At 40.8% G+C, this 26,592-nt stretch overlaps 1 protein-coding gene across 1 annotated transcript in view; it reads right to left on the bottom strand.

Annotated features, from left to right (window-relative positions):
- TTLL10 (tubulin tyrosine ligase like 10) overlaps positions 1–20,826 on the bottom strand; it is a 197,374-nt gene extending 176,548 nt beyond the window's left edge. Inside the window, exon 1 of the mRNA XM_054009101.1 lies at positions 20,776–20,826. The gene's annotated coding sequence lies outside the window, so the exon portion shown is untranslated. The remainder of the gene's footprint in view (positions 1–20,775) is intronic.
- Between the last annotated feature and the right edge of the window lie 5,766 nt (positions 20,827–26,592).

Below are 26,592 nucleotides of genomic sequence, written 5' to 3'. Positions count from 1 at the left end.
TATATGAATTAAATACTTAATGCAGAGATAATTTCAAATGACAGCAAAAGCAGCTCTCTGAACTGCAGCAGAAACCCCTCTGTGTTGATCATTCCTAGAAGGGACTGCCATAGCAGTAGGAGCATTGCAGACTCTAAAGTATGTTTTACCAGCCTAAGACACACAAACAATGATATTAAACATTTACTCCTTCATAAAAATGTAATTACCTGCATACAGAGAACTGATTTAAGACAATTTGCATGTTGTAGATCTTCCTGGGTAGCTCTGGTGGTTTTATGTTTTCCTCTCATGGTAGTCAACTTTTAAATAGCAAAGGGCCAGACTAACCTTTTACCATGTCAGTACGCTCAATAGCCAGACAGGCTATTTCTCATCACCAGCTCTTGTTCGCAACAGAAGCGGCTCTTTATAGAATAAGGTCACAAAAGAAGATGGGGAGACAATGTGTTTAGAGGGCAGGGCGCTAAAGGAGGAGTCAGGAAATCTGGGATATAATCTGAGCTCTGCCACTGGTCTGCTGTGTGACCTTGTGCAAGTCATTTAGGCCCAAATGTTCCAAAATAGCCACTATAGGCCTGATCCAATGTCCTGCAGAATGGTGATTCTTTCCATTTAGACCATAATTTTGGGCACCTCCGTTTCTGAGTGCTCTACTTCAGACACCTCAGGCCTGTATTTTCAGGGGTGAATGAAAATTTGAACTGTAACTACTCTCTGCCTGAGTTCCTCCATCTTTAAAATGAAAATGATCATGTTTACTTGCCTCTCCAAAGCTCTTTGAAATCTACTTTTGAGATCTATTATTATTGACAGATTGCTGTTTCATATTAAATCATCATTTAATATAGGTAACAACATTCTAAATCAAGGATTATTGTGTACGAAAGAATTTGTAGTAACTTTAGCCAATTATTTTTGGCTATACTTTTGATGGCAGTCTGGAGATCCTATATTTGAAAGGAATAGATCACAGTTGGATTGGTAATGTGATATGGAACATTTAATCACTAGGTCACCAGTTTGTATCTAGTCCCTGACAGTACAGAAACAACAAAACATTACCAAATAAGAGGGAGGCAGGGTGGACTAGTAGATAGCACGCTGGCCTGGGACTCAGGAGATATGTGTTCTATTCCTGGCTCTGCTACTAGCCTGCTGGGTGACCCTGAGCAAATCACTTCTCTATGCTTCAGTTTCTCCACCTGTAAAAGGGAGATAATGATGTAAAGCGCTCCGAGGTTAACCAATGAAATGTGATATAGATTAGAGCTAGATGGCATTATTTTTATAATGGTTGCTCAGTTGCCAAATGATTTGATGTTTCTGTGTTCCTACTGGACTGGTGTCTGTATCACAGATCTAGACTCAGACACACTGGTGAAGTGGTGTGGGGGGAAGCTTGCACTGCTCTGTGGATGACTAGAGGTCATCAAAGCTGCCGATCTAGCACCAATCTTGAGCACTAAATTTGCTTTAAAAATAGGAAATGAAACGCTGAAGGATCTGTATTACAGAAGTTCACAGACGTTAAACTTTGGTTGTGAAATCAGACATATAGAATATTGAGTGGAAATGTGTATTATTCATGAAATTATACACTCTGTTCATTTTAATCATGGTTCAGTTCTGAATCTCTTGACAGGATATTTACCTGTAGAACCAGATTATCTTTTACTGTGTTATCTGAGGGCACCATGTGCTTTAAATCAGATTTTCAAAGAATATTTTCCTTCTACCCCCCTTTTCATCCTTTCCCAACACAGAATTTCTTATAAAGTAGGAGGTTTCTGACAGGTCGCAAACTGAAGTTAATTGCAACATTAGGCTTTTTTCTCTCCTCATTCTTGATCATTCTAACATGAGGCCCTTCTCCTATCATTACTGCAGATAATAGGTTTCTATTTATGACACTCGCTCTCAATCACAAATAAATTTCCTTACTGAAATTGCATTGTAGAAGAAGGAGACCATCTGTACAGCAAAACAAAACAACCCCAGTTATTTTATATCTCTAGAGTACATATTAGGAATTATTCACCAAGCAAGCCAATTAACATTTCAAATGCTCAGTTTTGCTAAATTAATTCTTGATCTGCTATAAATATAGACTGGAGAGACCTAATCAAAAAGATTGATTTTCTTTTGACGTCTAATACCTCGCATCTTGTCATTTCACAGCAGTGATGCAGTACAACCCTAATATAATGTATATCCAGAACATCCAAAAGATCAAGGGGCCTGATTCTCTCCTCAAAAGATTTTATACTGGTGTAACTATTGATTTCAGTGGAGTTACTCCTAATTTACATAGGTGTAATAGGAGAATCGGGCACAGGGATTTTTTAGACTAACAACAATGAACTGGGATAGTGTGTGAGTATTCAGAAAAACAAGCAGCAGAAAGAACCATTGACGATCTGATTCTGAATCGATTCTGAAAAATAAAAAAACTGATACAATTTTAGCATGTTGGGCTGTAAATCAAATGTTCACCACTAGGTGTCACTCAAGTACTGCTCACTATTCCAATCTACCTCTGCAGAATGAGTCATCTCTTTAAAGTGTGGCTGGGCAGAAAGTTTTGACAGTCTGTGGGACTTGTTTCCCTGTTGTCTCTGGTTTAAGGTTCCACAACCATGAAATCTCTGGTTACACTAATAATATGTATTATCATTTCAGATTATAAACAGTGCATTGTTTGTTGACATCCTTTATTCAGGGAGACAAGGTGGGTGAGGTAAAATCTTTGATTGGACCAACTTCTGTTAGTGAGAGAAACAAGAGCTCTGTGTAAAGTCCAAAGTTATCTCTCTCACCAACAGAAGTTGGTCCAATTAAAGATATTACCTCGCGCACCTTGTCTCTCTAATATGTTGGGACCAACATGTCTACAACAACACTGTATATATCCTTTACTCTGGCAGTCTCTACTCTTCAGAAAGCCATGCAGGCTAGGGGAGAATCAAGCTGTCCCTTGATGAACTCCTTAACAGTTTCCTTTGTCAATCAGAGCCCAAATTCACACCGATGTGTTATCTGGTTATTTATTCGTCATAATCCCCAAAACACAGGGAGGCAAATCTTCCTTTTCTCTCCACTGCTGATGCAGCTGTCCCGCTGTGGCAGCACAACTAGTGCAGTTTCATGGTCTTGGGGCATGATTTGAGGAGACCATGGTAGGGGTACACACCCCACTGTAGTTCTGTGAGGCTCTTTGTGCTGTGTTGTGGTTTGGGCAGGGAGCATGTGGACTTGGTGGAGAAACAAAGCTGAGATATCTACCCCTGGCTCTTCTTTCCCTGGAAAGGTGCTTTGGAAGCTACTAGAGCAGGGGTTCTCTAACTTCATTGCACCGGGACCCCCTTCTGACAACAAAAATTACTACATGACCCCAGGGGTGGGGAGTGAAGCCTGAGCCCACCTGAGCCTCACTGTCCTGGGTGGAGGAGAGGCAGCAATTCCAAAGCCTGGTGGGGCCAAAATTGAAGCCCAAGGACTTCTGCCCCCGGTGGGGGGGCCTGTAACCTGAACTCCGCCACCCAGGACTGAAGCCCAAGGGCTTGGGCTTTGGCCCCGGGCAGTGAGGCTTTGGCCCCAGGCCCCAGCAAGTCGAATGCCAGTCCTGGTGACCCCATTAAAACGGGATCACGATCCACTTTGGGGTCATGACCCACAGTTTGAGAATTGCTGTACTATAGCCATTTGTCACGAATATCAGCCACAGGGTGGTTCTTCTCCTGTTCAGTAGCCTGAGGACAGAGGATTCTTCCCTACCATCCACCCAGTGCCCAGCTGAGTTGCTCAAAATGTGCAGTAGGGAGAGAACTTTAGCCACTGAGAACAGTTCAATTTCCCTTTCGCTAGGTTCATTCTACAGGACTAAAAGTAGCACAAAAGATGTTTTGACAATAAAGCCATCAATAGCCAAGCAGGGTGTGTGTCAAGCCATCTCAACCCTGCTCATGATTTAAATTGATCTAGCCCTGTGTCTGGAGGAGCAATGCATATTTTCTGGGAAAACAAGAGAGCAGTACAAAAAACGGTCATGATTTGAAAGTGCATTTGAAATGAGCCCCTAACATTGTTTTGGGAGGTCAGAGGGGGCATAATTCGGAGTAATGGGTTGCAGCTAAAATATGAGGCTGATTATCAAGATAGTCTGCCTTACAATGAGCTCTATTAACCAGGGGAATTGTTTCCCAGCAGAAATGATAGAAGCGTCACTGCCTGAGTCATTTACTACCAGATTGGACAAAGTACAAATCCTCAACTGGCAGAGATCTGGACAAGATGACCTACTAGTAGTAGTGCTTTCCTGTTTCTAATCTCTCTGGACTTGATCCTGAAAACTGCTGAGTGCCTCTCTCAAAGTGCAGAGTGCCCTCAGCTCCAACTGACTTCATAGGAGTGGATGGTACTGAGTAGCACACAGAATCATGCTCTACAATCCTATTATTGGGAAGTACCATTCCCAGATCTCTCAAATAGAGTTATTATGATGCCTAGAAAAATGCGTTGTTGGAAATGGCTCAGATTATATGTAAAAAACCCTCAGGGACAGATTATGGCACCTCGAAGGGGAGAGGGCACAGGGAGCCCCTTTATCCCCAGCTCTCACAAGAAGCAGCCATTATTTGGTGCCTTGCACTCCCCTAGAGCACGGAGAGGAGGGTGCAGATTGGGACTTCACTAGAAGAACACTAGTGGGTAGTGTTTGACTGGATAATGATGTGACCCTGATGCTAACCCCTCTCTCACACATCCCCTACAAACTACACCTGTTATACATGTATAGTAACCTCTACTGGTCAGCACTTAGTGGCATTCATCTCCTCCTGCACTGAGCAAGCCTAATACCTCCAGGTCAGGCTGTGTACCCCCCAGCAGCATGGCTCCAGCCCTTTGAGACATAACAGCCTCCTAAAACTTTATAGTAGGGAGGTACTCCTTGTCTTTTTTGCTTTTCCCAAATGCCCAGACATCTCACTTGGAAATTGTCCCTTCCCTGCCTCTCACCAGCCCTGCAGGACAATGATGGATGGGACAAAGATACTTACCGTGTACATATCACCACTGTTGTTTTTATACCTAGGATATATGGCCTATAGATTTGTTTTGCACTCCTTGAGTGTCTGAAATACTCACAGATTTGATCTTCTGTGCACAGTGGTTGGATGCTATTTAGTGGTCAGTTATGGCCAGTACATAACTCAAAAGAATTCATAGCTTTGGTTCCTGTAATTATACCTGCAGTTTGATATTAATTTGTTTTATCATAATATACAATGAATCATTCAGCTGTTTAGAGGCATGATAGGGCTATGCCAGTTAACTTAGATGTGATACTGGACAGTAAAAGAAAATATCAGTGATATACCTGTCTATGAGAGAAGAGCTCAGTTTGCCTTAATTCTAAAGAATATATTCGAGATAAACAAGCAAATCTTGCCCTAATCAGAGTATATAAACATAGGGATGAGATATAAATTCAATCCCAATGAGATGCAGCAAAGTAAAGCAATCAATGTTCGCACAAGGGTGAAGTGTCCTTGTAGCATGTCAAATAATTTATTGCCATTACCCTTATACGAAGCTATAAAAAAGGACATCAGGATGCTTTTTGTGCCTTCATAAATGCTTAATTTATATCTTAATCTTCAGCTCTGGTTCTGCGCACAAATGCTTTTTGACACGCAGAACTACTTTGGAGAAACACACTCTCACTCGGAGCACTAGTGAGAATCATCAGTTCAGTTAATGAGCCAAAGGGCGAAGAGTGATCACGAGTGACACCCTTTTAATATATTTCTCCTACCTTTCATATACATATTTATTATGCTATTTTGGTAGATTAATATAATAAAATACTTTGTGGCTATTGCCCCCGTGCTGGCTTCGCGTTTCTCAATCGGCTCAATAACTTCTATTAGACTAGATGTACTGTAGAAAGGGTAGCGCTGTACTTTAAAGGATGGAGTGTTTTCATAATGTGGAATCTAGTGATCGTGATAGCGGAAAGAACAAAATCAAAGAACTTGCTGGGTCAGATCCTCAGCTGCTGTAAATCAACATTGCTCCATTTAAGTCAATGGAACTTCACCTGTGTATACTAGCCAAGGATCTGGATCTCTGTCTTTATTTACAGAGAAAAACAGACTGATGGAAAATTGGGCAGGGTTGATGTGTCTGATATATTTGTACGTGCAGCCACATACAAATATAGACTGTTCTTTTAAGAGCTGTTCTGATTTTGATTGTAGCCTCCTGCCACACCCTTCATATATTGCATGTTTTAGACTGTAAGCTCTTCATGGCAGGAACCATGTTTTCTTACGTTTTTGTACAGTGCACAGGACAGGGAGGCCCCAGTGTGCCGCTACACAAAGAATTGCAGTCGGATACTGATAAGTTTTCTGGGCCTTGTGAAAGCTCTTTAGGGTCTGGGAGGGACAGAAATGAAGCAGTAATGCACCAGCTACTACAGTTTGGGGTGGGGGTCTGGCATTAGCTATTAGATCCAGGTAGTTGAGAATCCACTGGCTATGCACATCCACTACCCCACAAGCTTCCCTCCATGGTACCATGGAAAAAGATGCCACAGACCAAACTTCAGGGAATGCCTCTTTCCATCTGCCCCATGCACAGTGGAATTACAGCAGTTTGACAGCATTTAGAGCCTTCTGCATCTGTTGGGTCAGGATGAAGGAATATAGTAATGCCATGTGCATATAACTAAGTAAATCGGAAGATGGCATTGTTTGTATATGATGTGTAAACCTTTTACAATCTGGATTTAGGCACTTACGAACACTAGTTGACATACCCAATGCAAATTCAATCTTTCCTACTGTACTTTAGACCAGTGTTTCTCAACCTTTTTGATATCAGCTGCCTTCCTAAACTCTGTCAGGTTGATCTCAGGGACCGGTGCCAGTCCACAAACCAGTCGTTGAGAAACACTGCTTTAGACAATGAGATCCTCCTGCAATGCAGATGCCAGGGCTGCAGCGTTCTAAATAAAGGTAACTGCCATGAGGTTTAGTCCCCTCCAAATGCATTGGATATTTACTCTAACTGGCTTAAGGCCTAATCCATAGAGGTGCTAAGCACTGTCCACTCCCACTGCAGTCAGTGGAAGTTAAGGGCACCCAGCAGCTCAGAGGATTAAGCATCGGGTGCTAAGGAGAGTTCAGCATATCAATTCCTGTCACTCACTGTGAAGAAAACACAACCTGAAGCAAATACTCACCAGCAACTACATACCACACAACAAAAACACTAACCCAGGAACCAATCCCTGCAACAAACCCTGTTGCCAACTCTATCCACATATCTATTCAAGGGACACCATCAGAGGACCTAACCACATCAACCACACCATCAGGGGCTCATTCACCTGCACATCTACCAATGTGATATATGCCATCGTATGCCAGCAATGCCCCTCTGCCATGTACATTGGCCAAACCAGATAGCCTCTACGCAGAAGAATAAATGGACACAAATCAGACATCAAGAATTGTAACATTCAAAAACCAGTAGGAGAACACTTCAACCTCCCTGGACACTCAATAACAGACTTAAAAGTGGCAATTCTTCAACAACAAAACTTCAAAAATAGACTCCAACGAGAAACTGCAGAACTGGAATTAATTTGCAAACTGGAAACCATCGAATTAGGCCTGAATAAAGACTGGGAGTGGAAGGGGCACTACAAAAAGTAATTTCCCCTCTGCTGATACTCACACCTTCTTGTCAACTGTTTGAAATGGGCCACCTTGATTGCATTGGCCTTGTTACTACAAAAGTAATTTTCCCTCCCTTAGTATTCACCCCTTCTTGTCAACTGTTGAGAATAGGCCACTTCCACCTGAATTGGCTCATTAGCACTGACCCCCCACTTAGTAAGGCAACTCCCATCTTTTCATGTGCTATAATATATGTTCTGCTTACTGTATTTTTCACTCCATGCATCTGATGAAGTGGGTTTTAGCCCACAAAAGCTTATGCCCAAATATATTTGTTAGTCTCTAAGGTGCCACAAGGACTCCTCGTTGTTTTTGCTGATACAGACTAACACGGCTACCAGTCTGAAATCTGACAACCTATATTGCCACAGAAGCGTGGCTCTGCTGAAACTAAAATATAATTGCTGTAATCAACGTGATTATAGAAATCATCCCTCTGGTATACACAGAGAATGGATACCAGTAAGTCATATTTTATTTCCAGCTAGTTACCAGATAGAAAGATAAAGCTCTAGATCTTGATTCAGCAGCAACAAAACTCCCAAAGTCACAGAGAAATTCATGAACTCAATAGTCATTTTTCATACATCTGATATACATACATGCATGCTTTACAGTCCTAAATTGATTGACTACTTCAGAGACACCTCCACATACCCTCCACCCCCAAACTCATCAATACAGATACATCAGACATCATTCTCTACTAAAATATTTAAGGCGAACCTCAGAGTAGGGCTGCCAACTGTGAAATTCTCTTCGGTCAGAGATCCAACTGAGACCAAACCTGACCACTACTAGGTCATGTTGCAAGACCTATCTCTTTGTCCAGACCTTCTCCTAGCAGTTACACAATTGCCCTGGCTATGTCCCCCTGGATGGCCACCATCTGGATTTAGTCTTTCTTCAAGTAAACAGTTCTTAGTGAGGAGGGAGAAAAGCAGAGCAAGGATCCCTTGATGGGAATTTGATGTATCTCTAATGTACATAATGCATGCCCAGATGATGGGTGCTTTAGCAATGTGTATATCAATAACAACAGTTAAACTAACTGTACATCTATCTGCTTTTCCTAAGTGGTTTCTTACATGTTTATACAATGCAGAGCGCACTGTTGGCACACAATAAATAATCAGGTTTTCTGTAATCTATCTTGCCACTTTGCTAATGATCCATGTTTGCGATAAACAAATTATTTTCCTTTGAAGAGCTTCAAGCTTCCCATGGTCTCCTGAGGTCCTTCTTCCCTCGCTTCCTCCCCCATTTTCAGCTATGACACTTGATAAGTTTCCAGATTTGTGAGCAGATTAAGTTAGGTTTAACACAGTCTCTTTTAGGAAAATAAATAGATATGGTAGGCATCAGCAGGGGAGCAATCTCTATTATGTAAGGCCTTTGATCAAAACAGAAATTGTGGTAGGAGAACAGGTGAAAAAAACTCTGGGAAGGTCTCTGTGGGTTGTGCCATTGATGGGGACAAATGGAAAAGAAGAAGAAAGGGAATAAAAGATATGTCTAAAGCTCGGGATATGTGAGACTCAGTACAAAATCATTCATAGGCTTTGAATATCCCCAGATCTAAGATATAAATGTGTCCCAGAATTCTCTCCCACATATAAGGCACCCTGGTAAATTTGGGTTCATTGCTAGTGGTTCTGACCCCTCACTGATCCTTTCTGAGATTAGGTGCCCTCCTTCCTGTCAATCTGTTTTAACACTAAAGAGATTTTCAGTCCTTGGACGATCTGAGGTAAAGAAAGGTCCCAGTCTGTGCTCATTTACAACAAGGAATTGTATCTTTAGTGTCTCAATTCAAGACAATCATATAGTTACTTCAGAGAGATCTACATTATTAAATATTTTGGCTAAAATTCTGTGCTGAGGTACATTTGAGAAGGTGCAGCCCATGGGGGAGGGATATAAAGGAGCTTTTAAGTCACCTTTTCACTCTTGGATTCTGGGCAGTACTAAGGACTGGTCTAATTTACAGAAGACTCCAGAATGCTTCTTCACACAATACCTCTTAGCGCTCAGTTTTATAGACCCACTCCATCTTACTTCTGGCATGCTCTGTGCATCAGAGCTTCCAGTGTGGGGGCAGATTTGGGCTGCCAAGTAGCACACATTAGAGAGCAGGGGGCAGAACTCCTTCCTCTGTAAAACGTTCAGCTATGATCAGAAATGAGGCCCTGAATTTTTATAGGATCTGGAGACTGATTCTGAACTCCCTCCTCAGTAGCCTGGAAGAGTTTGCTGAATTGCACCTGGATGATACCATCTGGAAACTTTTCAGGTATACAATTTAGATCTTAGACTCCAATCCTGCAAACACTTACCCATGCACTTAACTTTGTGCATATGAGTATTCCCACTAATTTCAAGAGAAATTACGTAAGAAAAATTGTGCACACGCATAAGTGTTTGTAGGGTTGGCACCTTTGAAGAAAGTGGTTTGGTGTGGGTGTTTTAACTGTTGAAAGGCATGAAAAGAGTTGGTTGTACATTTCCTGCTGTTTTACCAGTTTCTGCTGTTGGGAATTCTGCAACAAAAGGGAATGTAACAAACCCTAGTTTTATTGTTATGCTTATTGTTCACATAGTTCATGTTTATGATACATGTTCTTGAACCAGTACAAATGATATACAAGCTCTCACCTCAAATATTCTCTCCTGGATATTTCAGCGGTAGCGAGATGACAATGCTGACTTGGTAATAGAATCCTTTATCTGGGAACAAACTGCAATGTCATAAAGTAGAATTTTGGTGCCTGCCCCGTGCTGTGCCATGTCTGAACTGAGTATTTTGGAGGAGGAAGGGGAAAAGATTTAAATGGAAGTTAGGAGTCTAAATACCTGTGAAGATCTGGGCCTGTACAGCTATATAGGAAGATACAGTTCCTGCCCCCAAAGAGCCTACAGGGCAAAAAGACTCAAGGCAGATGAAGGGTAGGGAAAAGGCATGCAATATATAATCGAAGTGTTCACAGACATGGTAGTTTCCAGTTATATTTTGTTTTGAAGGTACCCATTTGTATAAAGCAGTGCTTTATCCCACTATCCAACACATATTTTCCATTCATTTGAAATATGGCTCAGGGAAGACAGCATTCTAGTGATAATAGTTATGTAATATGGATTTAAAACCCATGACTGTGCAAAACTACTTCCTGCCTCTCTTGTTCATTTCCTGTTTCCAACAGCTTCAGTAATAAGACCTAGCTCTTATATAACACTTTGCTGTCAAAAGTGCTATACACACATTAATTAATTCATCTTCAAAACACCCCTATCAGGTAGCGGAGGATTATTATCCACACTGTACATATAGAGAATTAAGAGAACTCAGAGTTCTTGGCTGCCAGCCCCATGCTGTCTGTCCACTAGGCAAAGCTGCCTCTCAGTGAGTCTGGTGGTCCCAGAATTTACTGTATAGAAAGTTGAAACACAGACCACAGTCCAAAACAGGTTCATTTCATGCCTCAGATCTAATCATGAGCATGTTCTGTTCCTATTCCATTGAGCACTTGGCTTAGATCCCCCTGGAAAAGGAGGAGTTTAGTACCAATATATGCCACTCCCTCTTGGATGTAAGGGTGTGATGCGGCATGGCATGTTGCGGACAGGGGCAGAGAAGTGCTCTGTAACATTTCAGGGGCAGCCACACAAGGCTACCATAAGTTCAAATAGTCTCCTGAGAGATACAACACAGTCAGCCCCCTCTCTCTCTCTCTACATGCACCATCCCAACACGTGAGATCTCCTGAGAGTCTTCTCTTGACAGAAGCTAGATTGTAACCTGGGGAGGCAGAAGTTTCCTCAATTCTGGAACTTGCTACCTCTATGTGTGTGACAGAGCCCCATGTCTGTTAACTTTCAGAGCAGAGCACAAGACCTGTGAGCCCATCCAATTCCCATTAAAGTGACTGGGAAAACTACCAAGGCCTTTAAAGTGAGTTGGATTGGATCCCTCCCAGGGCCAAAATAATCAAAAGTAGCCTCTAATTTTAGTTGCTTTAGGTTTTGGGTATCCAATCGGAGATACTTGGAGTGAGATCTTCAAAGTATGTAGATGCTGAAGTCCTATTGAAATCAATAGGAGTTATGCACCTAAATACCTTTTTGAGGTTCACTAAATACCTTTTTGAGGGTCTGGGCCTTGAGGCTTAATTTACAGAGGGGCTGAACACCCCTAGCTCTCACAGACTTCTACTGGAGTTGTGGTGCACAGTTGTGCTAAAAATCAGACCCACAGTATCTCAAGCTGGGCACTCCAAAAACAAGGCAGGCAAAATCTGAGTGTGCTTTTGAAAATGTTACCCTATGTATCAGGGGGTAGCCGTGTTAGTCTGTATCTACAAAAACAACAAAGGATCTGGTGGCACCTTAAAGACTAACAGATTTATTTGGGCATAAGCTTTCGTGAGTAAAAACCTCACTTCTTCGGATGCAGCCTATGTGTTTACCCAAGCTTTTGCCTGAGGTTAGGGGACAGAGGTTTTGGTCCTGGTGTTGTTGTTAGGGTGACCAGATGTTGCAATTTTATAGGGACAGTCCTGATATTTGGGGATTTTTTTACATGGGCTCCTATTACTCCCCGCCCCCGTCCCGATTTTTCACACTTGCTATCTGGTCACCCTAGTTGTTGTTTTTGCTAAGACTGAATAGTGCTAATTATTAGGTGACTGTAAACTGTTGTTTTTGGAAGACAGCATTCAGTTTCATTGATTGTGATTTTAAATTGTAAATGCACAACGATGCCACACAGCAAGCATATTTTTATAAATTGGAAATTTATAAAACTATACATTTTATATTTATAGTTTATATTTTTAAACTGATGCTGTCATTTTCTGGTTTAAGTCTTTTCATAGATCTGATTTACCGTTTTCTAGTTTAATCATCCTCCACTTTCAGAAAGTCTTAGGCCAGAAAATCATCTTTAAGTGTTTGAACACGGCCTAGTGGGTGGATTACCTTTGTGTAAGGACACAGGGAATTTGATTTATGGCATGACACAGTGGACTGTGTTAAAAGCTGTTTGGCCAGATATACTAGCTATAAAATAGAAGAGAAACATTTGGGGGCGGAGGGGAGAAATAGCTTTATCTTTTGTGTAATGCAAGATAAGTATAGGGTTAAAAACTCCCGTGCAGTGATCTGATATTTAAGTGATGCAGATGTGTCCCTTTAGAGGATGTTAATGGAGTAGCAGGTAAGCATACATAGGAAGCCCAGCAGGATTTTTTTCTGTTTGGGTTGATCAAGGGCTAGGGTCAATGCAGGTAAAATGAAGTAAAGAAAGCTCAGTTTTAGTTCTGTACTCCTGTCTTTGTTACATGTGATGCTTATAAGGCTTTAAAGGTCAAAAATTCAGTATTTCTGCTTACAATAGCCTGGTTGACAAGAGGTGGATTATGTAAATGTAGGGACCTATGATAGTTTTATTAGAATGAAACATCTAAAGTAGCCAGGGAGTGGATCTAAAATAGAAACAAGCTTCTGCTACATACCTAAGGTCTCTCAGGCTCTTGCGAAAGCTTGTAGTTTACCTGTGAGTCCATCACACTCTATTCCTGGGGGCATTCTGTGCCAAAAAAATAAAAATTCTGTGCACAATATTTTAAAATTCTGCAAATTCTGTTTGTCAAAATAACACTACATAATCACATCAGTTTCATTTATTTTGTTAATTTATTTCAAAATACCTGTCAGCAAGTATGTCTGTAACAATATAGACACACTCAAAAGTTCCCCCAGAAGTAGAGAGTTAAAGAAACCCCTATGACAGTTTCTGTTTCTCTGCCCCTTCCCCCCGCTCCGAGCCCAGCCATGGTGCCCCCCTTACCCAGATACCCATACCCCCTCTCTCCAGAGCCCAGCCATGCCCCCCGCCAAGCCCAGACACGTGCCCCTCCCTCTCAGAGCCCAGGGATCCAGAGAGAGAAACAGCCTGATGCTTGGTCCCGGGCCTGCATGGAGTTTCCTGCATTCCACCATCTCCTTCCCTTAGGGCATGCTGGGAACTGCAGCTGCCAGGAACCCTCTAGCTACCCCCCTCCCCCCCCGCCCCCTCAGCAATATCTTCTATGTGCAAACTGGGCTCTGCTGGGTCCAGTGGCCCCTAGTGGCAGCCAGAAGCCCTGCAGCCCATTTCTGTGGGGGAAAGGAAATTCTGCGCACACAATGTTAATTTCTGCAAAGTTCTGCATTGCGCAGTGGTGCAGAATTTCCCCAGGTGTAACACTCATAAGATGTCTGCACTGTGGATACATGCAGTTTCCTAAATTGCCTTTTAGGATTGTATCTTGGGTGTGTCACATTTCTAAAGCCTGTATATAGAAAAAAATGTGAGATTGTCCTGTTTGTTCACTCAGAACACAGGTCCTGGGTAGGGGTAGCTTACTGTTTAACGAGTGGGTAATTAAACTGCTGATTACACATTGTGGCTTTTAGTGATGGACAAATATGTTGAAGATATGAGCTATGGCACCGTACTGGATTCAGTGGGCATCTGACATCCAACAGCCTAGATGGAAATTATTTCTTGAAAAGGGGGGAAGGAAATGTTCCACTTCTTGGCAGGGATAATGGTTATTGAAGTGCTTTAGTTCTGGCTGTCTGAATGATAGCAAGACCCTAGAGAAGGACAGTATCATAGATGTTAGAAACATAACAGAACTATTCTCAGCTTATCTCCCAGCAGATGCAGGATTATGAGTGCTTCCAGTGCTTTATATTTTTTTTTTCTCCCAGTCTGACTTTAAACATCCCAAGTGACAGAACTGTCACCACTTCCCTTCGGAAACTATTCCGCCACCTCACAGGCCTCACTGTCAGAAAACTTTCCCCGAAACTCAGCCTAAAGTTTCATTTGCTTAATTTGATTCCACAAATTATAACTGTATCTCCATGTACCACATTAAAATTCTTCTGCCTCCTTAGTATTTCCATCCTTCAGCTATTTCTACTATTATATTGTCCCCTAATGGGATGACTGCCTGACTCATAATTCTGTTTCGGAAAAAAAATTGGATTCAATTTTATGGATGCTATATCCTACTGAGCAAACTCCTTTGTAGGATTTCACCAATCTTGTGACTGTTTCATGTTTTGGGGTTTTTTTTACTATTTCTAATTTAGGCCAGGGTCCTACGTATCTAAGTTGAGTGAATGGGTCTCATCTAGAGCCTTCCTTGCTATAACTGAACCATTTAAATCAAAATTCAAATTCTGGAGCTGGCATAATTCTTAGGTGAATTGCTCTTAGAAATATTAGAAACTGAAGTCGCCCTCTGCTTTGCTGGTGGCATCCACCGCAGAGACGTGAACTAGAGAAGGACAGATGTCACATGGTGATATTCCTGAAAACTGGGAGGGAGCGGGGAAATAACCATTTTTATAGGGGTGCTAAACGGACACAATGCCCTTCACCTTTAAGAGAGAACTCTCAGTATATAGCTACATACATACTATTTGAAATACATTGTGAATTTCCTAGGTGAGAGAGGCTTTTACAGATTATCAACTGTTTGCTCAGGAAAAGAAAAAGTGAAACCCCAAGACAGGTTGATAAATGGTAGAAACCTCATGCTTAATAAACCCAGACGGGAGAGCTATTAAATTACCCAACTTCAGTAGCTGCTAGAAGCCCCTTGGAAGGAAATCCTGTTGCGCAAATCTGTTTCCCTGTTACTTCCTTTCTAGTGTTTTTCACCAAAAACAATCAATCCCATGAGTGCTGTGCAGGGTTTAGAGATTTTCTTATTTTGTTTTCTACCCTTCCTCCTTCTTTTAAATCCAAGGGCTGTTCAAACTTCTCTTCTAGATATTCTTTTTGCTCATTCGGGGTCAGAGAAATCTGTAGGTATTCACCTTCCAAGCTGATCTTTCTGTGCCTCACAGCATTCAGTGCTCTGTTAAGGAGGCACTGAATAAGGAGAGATGAAAGATGATGAATCGTGATAAACGCAGAAGGGTATGGTGAAACTGCAGTGGCTTACGTGCCAAAGACATCCTTGAAGGAAACTTGCTTTGATCCCCAAAAGAACTTTAAGATGTGCTGTTCTGATTATTTCACAGCTGTATCAGGGACAGAACAGTTGTTTGAATTGTAGTTGAGATTTTATCCTCTGGCAGGGTAGGAAAGCTGAGTTTGCTTCTGTGCATGTGTCGTTACAGTGCGCACCAGGAAAAAGCCCACGATATTTTTTGGGGGGAGAGGGAGAGAGGGAGAGCTTGAAAATGAGAACATTTCAACTGATAAAAAATAATTTCTAGGGAGACTGGAGGGGAGGCATAGGTGTGTGACCTTAATTCTTTCAGCATCTAGCCTGTTACAAAGTATACAACAAAATTTCTACAATAAAGCAGTATTCTTCAATGCTCCCATATAGTTCAACAGCCAAGACTCTCCTTGCCAATCTGTAGTCACTGTAATTGTGTATTGTGTCTGTGCTGCTTTTACAAATGATGCCTTACAATGGCTAACATTCAGTATAAGTCTTGCCATGATGCAATTGAGAAAGTATCTGAGTTCATCTAATTTCATGTAGCCAAAAATAGTTTTTCAAATGAAATCTGGGAAGCCCCAGGCCTAAGTGGTACACAGTAAACTCTGACAATCAGCATCAGGGCCGGCTCCAGGCACCAGCCGAGCAAGCTAGTGCTTGGGGCGGCAGCTTATAGGAGGTGGCATTCCGCCCAATCCTAGGGCGGCACGGCTGCTTTTTTTGTTGTTGTTGTTCCGCTCTGGCTGCCCTGTAGGGGGCAGCGGCGTGGAGGACGGGAGCGCTCTGCAGCAAGCCCGGCAGGGCAGCCCGCGTCCTTCCCTCCCAGCCGACCGGAGCGGTGCAGAGCCCTCCCGGCAGGGGGCACGGCGGGAGGGGCCGCGTGACAGCGCCCCGCTGAAGCCCTGGCTGCCCCCTTCTCTCTCTCCCCCTGCTCCTTTCCCCTGCCCCCGCTAGCCGGGGCACATCTGCAGGGCAGGGAGTCCCCCTGCACCCTGGCACCCCGGCTCTGGACATGCCGCAGGTTTTGTGGTTTTTTTGCTTGCGGCGGCCAGAAAGCCAGAGCCGGCCCTGATCAGCATACCAGGTTAAGGTGGAATCTTCTGCTCTAGAACAGTTGTAGCAAGGCATGGAAGGAAAGCAGAGCACAGAAGTTATGTGCCAGGTTCTCAGACCAGGTGGAGATATAACTAAATGCAATGCTTTGCTTCCTACAGGCGGTTCTCTGTAGACTCTATATACCTTGCTTTGGTATATACTTAGTGAAATAGTGAAAAGCAATTGTAGGTCTTCCATGTTAAGATTGCACTGTATCTTGCAAGAAGTACTAATCAGTGAAGCAGTTTTTTGGCAAGTTAACCATACACCACAAAATTAACTCCAGTACTGTAAGAATTTGATGATACATTATTTCAGCCTCAGTAACTAAATTCTCTTTGGATTGCCCCAAGAATGTTATGTGCTCAGCTCACCCTCAGCTTGGAGAGAGACATTGCTGCTCATCTTGTAAGATCAACTGCTGCTCATTCATTTGCAAGTATGTTGTTTAATTTTATAAGACATATGAAGCACGCCAGTATATACTATATCTTTTGAGGCCCTTTATAATTGATTTCCTTAAAACACCCAACTGTATTTTCACTAGTATCAAGTTTTTGTGCTCATCAGCTCAAATGAAAACAAAATCCTACCCAAACAAAATGAAATTTATTTTTAATAACACTCCAATAGTTGCTAATATATAACTGAAAATCCTTGTCCCTGGTACTAATAATGAAACCTTTATATTACTAGAAATATTAAAACTTTAATACTCTCCCTAGTATGTTTTATATAACTTGTACTTTTATATAATCTTTGTACTGGTAGCAAGAGCTTGGAGAGACAAATTTACATATTTGTCCCTCAATATTTTCTTTTCCCCCTCATCTGGGCTATATATGTCATGTAGACTGCCATGAACATTTTACAGTGTTGAAGCATTTAAACTGTAATTTATATAATTTATATATAAATGCTGAATACACCATCAAATGCAATATAAGAATAACAGATTCATTGGTCTTACAGGTTTTAGAACTTTACCATTGCGCACATTCACAAATGGTTATGTACAAAAACTCAGTACAATTATATACAAAGCTTTAATCTGAAATACAACACAGGAGTAGATAAGAAGGAAAAAACACTATCATTTTAACAGTAATTACAATACAATGTGTGGAATAACAGTTCACAGCATTAAACAAGCAGATTGCTTATTTAGAGACAACATGAAGAAATTAACTCTCCACCTTGGCTATACTGTTCAAATTTATTATATTAAGTGGAAAGCCATCTTTTTCAGGGGTTAAAATGCAGCTGATGGTATGCCCACTAATGTAACAGTTTTTCCCATTTTTTTCCTTAAACAATGGGTCTCTGTGGGATTTCCCACTCATTGTAGTATCCATCTATTCAGATCTATTTTGATTGGTTAATCTAGTTCAGTATTTTCCCAGGCAAGAAATTACTTTGATTTTTAGCAACAGGCAAACCACTGCATGCATCCGATGAAGTGGGTTTTAGCCCGTGAAAGTTTATGCTCAAATAAATTTGTTAGTCTTTAAGGTGCCACAAGTACTCCTCATTCTTTTTCCTGTTATTGAAGTTATGGGTCATGTTTTTCTCTGTTACACCTGGAGACCAATATTGAAGTTTAACAATTTGTGTAACTTGTGTGTTTTTCAAATCTTTCCATCCACCGGCAGAAATTACTGCTCCTTTCTAAGGAAACACATATATTCCTCATTCATGAGCTAAAATTATTAGCATGCTAATGATTTTAAGCATTTATAGCCACCGCCATGAGCCGTGGTATACGCTTCCATCCAATATGTCATCAAATTGACCTAGGAATTGTACAGCCAGGCTAGTATCTCACAGTCCAGCCTAATATGTCCAGAGGTTATTCCACAGTAGTATGAAAAAATCTCAGTCTTCCATAAGATTATTTAAAATAAAATGTGAACACTTAGAGGTGATGTCATAAACCCAGAAAAGTAAATAAATTCAAAGCTGAAGATTTATTGCCAGCTAGGGGGGGAGGGATAGCTCAGTGGTTTGAGCATTGGCCTGCTAAACCCAGGGTTGTGAGTTCAATCCTTGAGGGGGCCACTTAGGGATCTGGGGCAAAATCAGTACTTAGTCCTGCTAGTGAAGGCAGGGGGCTGGACTCAATGACCTTTCAAGGTCCCTTCCAGTTCTAGGAGATGGGATATCTCCATTAATTTATTTATTTATAATTTTGATTATTGCTTGCAGTGAGGAATGGTCCAAAACCAACCTGAATATGGAACTGATTTCTGTGACTTTTGAATAAATTATCTGTAAAATTTAGACATGATGCTCATGTGACATTATCAGGTTCATCCCCATGTGGTCATTTTTCCTGTTAGCTTTATGTGCCAAGTAACACTCTTTGGGTACCAGGCAATGCAGGCAATCCAGTTTACTACCCATAAGAAACCCATTCACTGGGTGGAATCTAAAAGATTTTAAATTTGCATATCATTACTCAGGTGCAATCAGCCTGAAACTATGATGAAAAAACATCAGATGCAACTGAACAGTTGACTCATTTTCCATGGTTAATATGGTGATTCATTGATCATAACAGATGCTCAAATGGGCTGCAAAGAGGCCTCGTTAAAAGTCCCAAGATAGATACCAGAAATATCATATTTAAAAAACAGAAGTGCCATGATGTGGCAAGATGCCCATGTGGCACCAGAGTAATTTCAGTCTTGAATATGCCGCATATGCACACACAATAGCAAAAGCGATAAATAGAACTATTATCAGCGACTGACCAGTTGTAAAATAAACCTGCTATGCTGTGGAGTACACTGCGTATGTCCTAACATTCCATTGACATCAATCATAGAATATTAGGGTTGGAAGAGACCTCAGGAGTTCATCTACTCCAATCACCTGCTCAAAGCAGGACCAACACCAACTAAATCATCCCAGCCAAGGTTTTGTCAAGTCGGGCCTTAAAAACCTCTAAGGATGGAAATTCCACCACCTCCCTAGGTAACCCATTCCAGGGCTTCACCACCCTCCTAGTGAAACAGTGTTTCCTAATATCCAACCTAGACCTTCCCCACTGCAACTTGAGACCAATAGAATACAATAGTACAGCAAGTGCAGTGGAAAACCAGCAGTGATAGGCTTATAGGGTCAATATATTTTACAGATAATAAAATTGATTGTAAATAGAACATATGGCTTCTGGAAATTCCCATCAGTCCAGCAACCTAGAGGCCTTGACCCTGCAAGTGCAAGGTTCTTGCACTCCTGCAACCAGAGGCTACACACAGGCACAAGTAAGGTTAACCGTTGACACGGACCTCTACACTGAGCAGTAATAAGTCTCACTTCCCCTACATAACAGTCCTCTTAGTTGCAGATATATAACCCAAAAAGAGATGGGACATGGGCAGACAATGGGCAGATTTGAAGAGACATAAGTGTAACCATCAGCAGGCACACAATGATGTGCTCCCCATGCTACTAGGCATGAGTTACTTCAGTTGTAAAGTAGTGGCTTTCATTAACACACGATTCCTGCACTGCTCGTTAATTTTTATGACGTGTTTCTAGACTCAACTTTCACCACCTGCACTGTGCAGGATCAAGTTCCCAAATTTTTATTCCGGTATGTTTGAGATAGTATTGATAGTAACTACTTAAAAATACAAACAAATATTTCAAATAGAAATAATGTCTACTTCTCATTTTACATTGTAAAGTTAACAAATTTGCCAGAAAGAAATACAAGGAATTTCCATCCTGGGGGGGAAAAGCACTTGAGTTCTGCTATTCTGCTTAATACCAACATCAGACACACATGCATCCCCATACTATGGAATCGTTTTTTTGTTAGATGTCTTTTCTTCTTTGTTAGACTAGAGGTAATATCTGGATTACTGATCTCAAACCCCAACATCAATTAGACACTGATCAATCATGCCTACCTGTCGTTTTCTTCTGAACTTCTGAAATGCCTTCTGGATGCTCACAGTCTCCATTTCCTTTTCAGTTTTCTCCTGATCTAAACCTTCAAGATACACCATGAAACAGCAGTTTCTCTTCCTTCCTGATTCCATGCTTCTTTCTAGATAACTATTTTGGACCTGCAATTATGAAAAAGTAAACTTGTAATTAAAATACAGTTGCTGAGCCAAGTGGTGTGCATGTGACACCCAATGGCATTAAAAATCCTGTTGGAACTCATCACTTCAACAGTATAGTAAATATGAGAAATATTAGATCCAAGCTATCCAGATGTTTTATGAAAACTGATCCAAAAATATTCTCATTGTATCTAAAATAGAACCAGCAACTGGAAGGACTAAATTAATTGTTTAAACCAGCCATTAGACACTCTGCAGACGAGCTGGCCTACACTCTGCTAACATAGTCCACATGAATAGATAAACACACAAGTTTTAATTCAAATGGCTATTGAGTAAATAACTAAGAGCTCTTAGGAAGTTCTCTGATTCCTCCTGTACCATGCAGTAGAAACAACTAGGAGTCCTTGTGGCACCTTAGAGACTAACAAATTTATTTGGGCATAAGCTTTCCTGGGCTAAAACCCACTTCATCGGATGCATGGAGTGAAAAATACAATAAGCAGGATTTATATGAAAAGCTGGGAGATGCCTTACCAAGTGGGGGGTCAGTGCTAACAAGGCCAATTCAATACAGACTAACACAGCTACCCCTCTGAAACCATGCAATAGAAGTCAACTAAGATAACATCTTGCATATGACTCAATTCTCACAGTGTAGGTGGGAAACTCAAGATATATCTGACTGTGAAACTGTCTGATTTGTATAATATTGCTGGTAAAAATCTAACCAGTTCTACCAAATTCAATATGTAATTTAGTCCTCCCAAGAGTATCTTTATATGCCAGAAATGTTGAGATGCTTCCCTGTTTGAGATACCAAAATTCTGTTTCCGGTTTAGTGGACCATAAAATTATGGCAATTTAGGACAGATTCTCTGGACCAGACATAAAGACTTGCAAGCCTTAGTGTTTTTACTTTGGGTATGTAGGTCACTCCTGCTAAAATGTGATAGCTTTCTGCCTGGGTGTCCAACTATATGTCACCCAGGTAATCTTGAGGGAAGATAACATGATGAGCAAATACATTACAAAACACAAACTATCATTGCCACCTGGCAGGTATTGTTTGATGTGTCCTTTTGCAGACCCTTAACAATAACTCAGTGAAGATTTTTCTTAAATATTGAGGGTGTGATTTATCTTTCCACCAGTGTAAATTCACTGAAATCAATGTAATTACACAAGTGTAAACCTGATGCAAGCAACAGAGAGGAGAATCGAGACCTGAAACTTACCTTTTAGCTTTGTTTGATCTAAATGATCAATAAGAAATGAGACCTCTGTGTAAGCTGAAAAGTTTGTATCTCTCGCCAACAGAAGTTGGTCAAATAAAAGATATTACCTCACCCACCTTGTATCTCTAATAAGAAATAAGCACTTTTTAGTTAAGAGAATCACCTTGAATATTTGAAATTGTGGCAATTAAGTGGATTTGCTGGCAACTTAATATAACTACCAGGTAAAATGCTAGGGATCAAGACTAATCTCTGGCAATTTGGAGACGTGAGGGGAAATCATAAGGACGACACTTCCAGCCTCTCTAAGTTGCATAGTATAGCTGAATCTCTGTGAAGAAACCTTTCACTTCCTGCACAGTATGGCAGTAATCCAGGAGGACCCTAACAGAACCTCAAGTCACATGAAGCTTGTACAATGGTGAATCCATTTAAAAGTACCCACATGGAGAACAATAGGACATAAATGCTAGAAACAGTTCTCGGATAATGACAGCATAAATGAAATTTGCATATCGCATACAGTCTGATTTTAATATCCCAAATCTTTTGCCTTAAGAAGATATGAAACTCACTGGAATATGCTATTGGTCCAGATTAGTAAGGGACAGACCATGCTCAGATGCCTCTAGTTTTCTACAATAACCCTCAGCCTCATGCCCCCTCAAAACAAAACAAAACTCAAACCCAAAACAAATCATCCTTTCACTGCATAACCTAAAAAAAGCAGCTGTTATTTTTTTCTGTCTTAAGTAAAAAAAAATTCAAGTTACATGTCAGGCTGCCCTTTGCAACATTACATAATGCCTTCATATTGTTTCTGTAAAGTTAATCACTGCATACAGTAATATGCTTATCAAAAATAACTACTGCACATGTAACCATGCGCATTGTACATTGTTTGGGTCTCCTGGTCTTTCCCAGCCCTTCTGTGGTCCATGACAGCTCCTTTTGCATCAGAGACCTTACACTAAGGCCTTGCATTCTCCTGGCTCTGCCACAACCAAGGTCAGAGTTCATTCTCTCTCTCTCTCTCTCTCTCCTCCTTTCTTCCCCCTTTTCCCCCCACCTCAGGCATCTGTCAGTGAGTGTCCAATTAACAGTTCTGAGCCACAATTACAGAAGTCATAAATGAAAGGATACTTTATTGGTAACCGTATAGAAAGTGACAAATCATAAAAAGTAGGAAAAAATTGACCTATTTAATAAAATAGTGCAGAAGTGATACAAGACTTAGTTCCAGAACACTGAAATATTACCTACATGCATCAGAAAAAGCATCTTCCCTTCTCACAGTGAAAACTTTCTTTTAGTAAGCATCTAGATGTTACGGTGTATAGAAATACCATAGGGAGATAGACAGAAGATAAAATAGTCCAGAAAAATTTCTTGCTGTAGCCAAAGCTCCCTTTCTCATAGCCTAATAAATATAGTTTAGTATCTGGGATCTCATCTTCCAGCTAATTCACATGTAGTAAGATAGGTGTTTTCTTTCCACAAATATGTTTTCCTTAATTTAGAAACAAACTTATTTATAGTTCTCCCTAATATCTACTCAAGGGGTTGTTATCTTCCTAACACCTCTCCATTCAAGTACTCATATATTAGTAGATATTCTTTTGTCTATTTTAATGATTGCCAACATCTTGGGGAGATGTCTGGACACATTACATGGACAAACCTTGATAGGCAGAGCTGCGGAGTCCATACTGCACCACTATAGAATTATTTAAAAATAAATATTATAAATGCATTGGCTATATTTCAAGAACAAATTTATAGAAATCATGCAACCAGATGTAGTTAATTGCCACAGTATGCCTATTAGCTTGTATATTGCACCCAAAAAGATGTAATCTTCCACCATCCTCACTTGGAAAGATCACTGTAGAAATTTAACTGGACTGCATGCCCAGTTTATCTACTCAATCTACTGAAAGTTAGCTAGCTGATGAAATTTGTGTCCATGACCATACAGCTAGTTTGAGAGAACCCTATTCTAACTTTAAAATGTTGCAGTAGTACTGAATATGGGAATGGCATTAAAGAGGGGGTATTTAGTATACTCATTTGCAGTGTCAAGATCCAGAAAGTTCTTTTCCAGCAATTTTATTTCACAGCAGTGCTGGTCTGAGTTATACAAACAGAACAATTTAAAGAACTGGGTATGTTTGTCAGTGCATGAATTTTCTTCTACCTTGTAAATTATTGATATGTTTCACTGATTCCAGGTTTAAACAGCACACAATTTTCCCCTCCAGCTGTAAACTTGTAAGTGACATATCTTGGCTTAAACAGAAATGATGCTGAGTTTTACAAAGCCCTCATATATTGAAAAATGTAGTAAGTTGTGGAACTGTAAAAACTATCCATAGGCTTTAAAGGACTGCCTCTTAAATACAGTGGATCTGTACTAATTTTGATGTTCCGTTTGGGTTTTTTTGTGCTTTATGTTCACACATGATTTATTTGTGAAACATGCAAGAAGTTAGCAGAAAAGCAAACTTGTTTTTTTTTTTTTTTGCTTTTTTCAATTTACTTTGTGCATCTGTTTATCTGAAGTTGTTATTATAAATCATCTCTCACTATGATGTCTAAGTGCCAAACAAAATTAAAATGCAGAAAGCTTAAATTCAAAATATTTTATCTTTTCTCACGTCCCAAGAGCAAGGTGGGATGGCTTGTACAGTATGTTCACCCTGGGTGAATGAAGCTCTAGGGGTACTGTCTCAAAGTTCAGCAGCAGCAACTTTTTTGAGCTGAGGTGTTTTGGCCTTGTTCCTAAGAAGTGTAATTAAAAAAAGTCCCTCCACGTTTGATTTTTGGTTTTGCTTTTTAGCCATTGTAACTAGTTCTCTAACTGCTTTTCAAAGTTGCTCATGTAGAAATTTCAAAAAGGTCAATTTTCAAAAAGTAAAGCTGAAATTTACTGTGAAAAATTTCTTAGGAGCTCCATTCAGCTTTGCATCTACACAGCCATCTAAATATTACAGTGAACCTGTGTGTATTTGACAATATTTTGTGTGTAGTCAGTTTCACTAGTCTCTATTAGTCAATTACTTAGGTTCTCCCTTGCTGAAAAGACCTTTATAAATATCAAGAGGAGAGCAATTTTCAAAGTATTTTTTTTAAATGTACACTGGACACAGTATTTAAAAGAAGTTTTCAGACATCGGAATTTTCTTAATTAGCCAACTGGCAGTGTCTCTATCTAATTTTCCATAATCTAAGCTTGTCAGAGAACACAGGATTTTATAAGATTGTTGCCTTTATCGGGTAGCCCTATAGGAGAACTTTTGTTCCGTTACAATGACTTTGCTTGGTCATAGGGAGAGTAATTGCTCTTCCCTTATTTTAAAAGATGTCCATTATTTGTTATCCTACAGAATAAATGAACATAATGTCTCCATGTCCTATGCACAGGCCAGAGAGGGGGAAAAATAAATCATGATACTTTCCCAATCTCATTGGAACAAAATGAGATGCCATCAACAATATTCTGAACATCTTCATAATGTGATTGTCCCTCTTCCTTCTGGCTTACGTCAGCAGCAAAATAGTTAAGTGATGTCATGTAATGTATCATGTTTCGGAGTTAACATCACATTGAGATGTTCACATCTCTCAGAGATAATGGTTGTACTCTGTCTGCAGACACCATATCTGTTTATACTTGGATTTCCCTTTGCACCCATAAGATCTAAAGGGTTTTTTTTTTAAAGTAAAAGCTTAGGTTCTAGAGCACAAAATGGCAGTCTCCAAAGAATAGTGCCACCTTTCAAGCCCATTTTGACTCCTGGTCTAGTATGTCAAGAGAGAATGCCCCTTGTCTCATATTTCAGCAATAATCAGTCAAAGGATCAGACACTGATACCAGGGTAGGTCTGTGTAAATAAACTCTGCAGGGTGGGTGTCATCCTTTTGGAAATAAGCATTATCCCATATTTCACATATCTTTCATTGAAATCGGGGTGCTCACGAGAGTTGCGATGCAGATGTCATGGCACAACCAGGTCAAGACACTTGCGTAACTTCTGCAGCATTTGGGGGAGCTCCCTACAAAATGGGGACAGCCCCTAAAAATCCTGGAGGACCATCTCCCTCTCCCCCCACCCATTTATCCTGAAAACTTCTGTCTGAACCCCATTTCTTTGCACCCATTTTGTAACTGACTTGATGGGGTGGGGGAAAAGGGTCCAACTCTGTGTCCCACACACACACACACACACACTTACCACCCTACTCCTCCCCAACCCAAGTGTCACCAAGGTCCAGTACAAGGCTCGTCGGGTTCCCCAACACAAGGGGCTATTCCCTACCCAGCAACTCTTCCCCTCACCTGCTCCCTCCTCCTCTTCCAGGGGCGTCTCTGTCTCCTAGCAACGCTCAAAATGGCTGGCCCGCGCGGCGATTTCTGGGA

Source organism: Malaclemys terrapin, chromosome 19 (genome assembly GCF_027887155.1).
Source record: "Malaclemys terrapin pileata isolate rMalTer1 chromosome 19, rMalTer1.hap1, whole genome shotgun sequence".
Taxonomy (NCBI): domain Eukaryota; kingdom Metazoa; phylum Chordata; order Testudines; family Emydidae; genus Malaclemys; species Malaclemys terrapin.
This window is presented reverse-complemented; position numbering and strand designations above follow the sequence as displayed.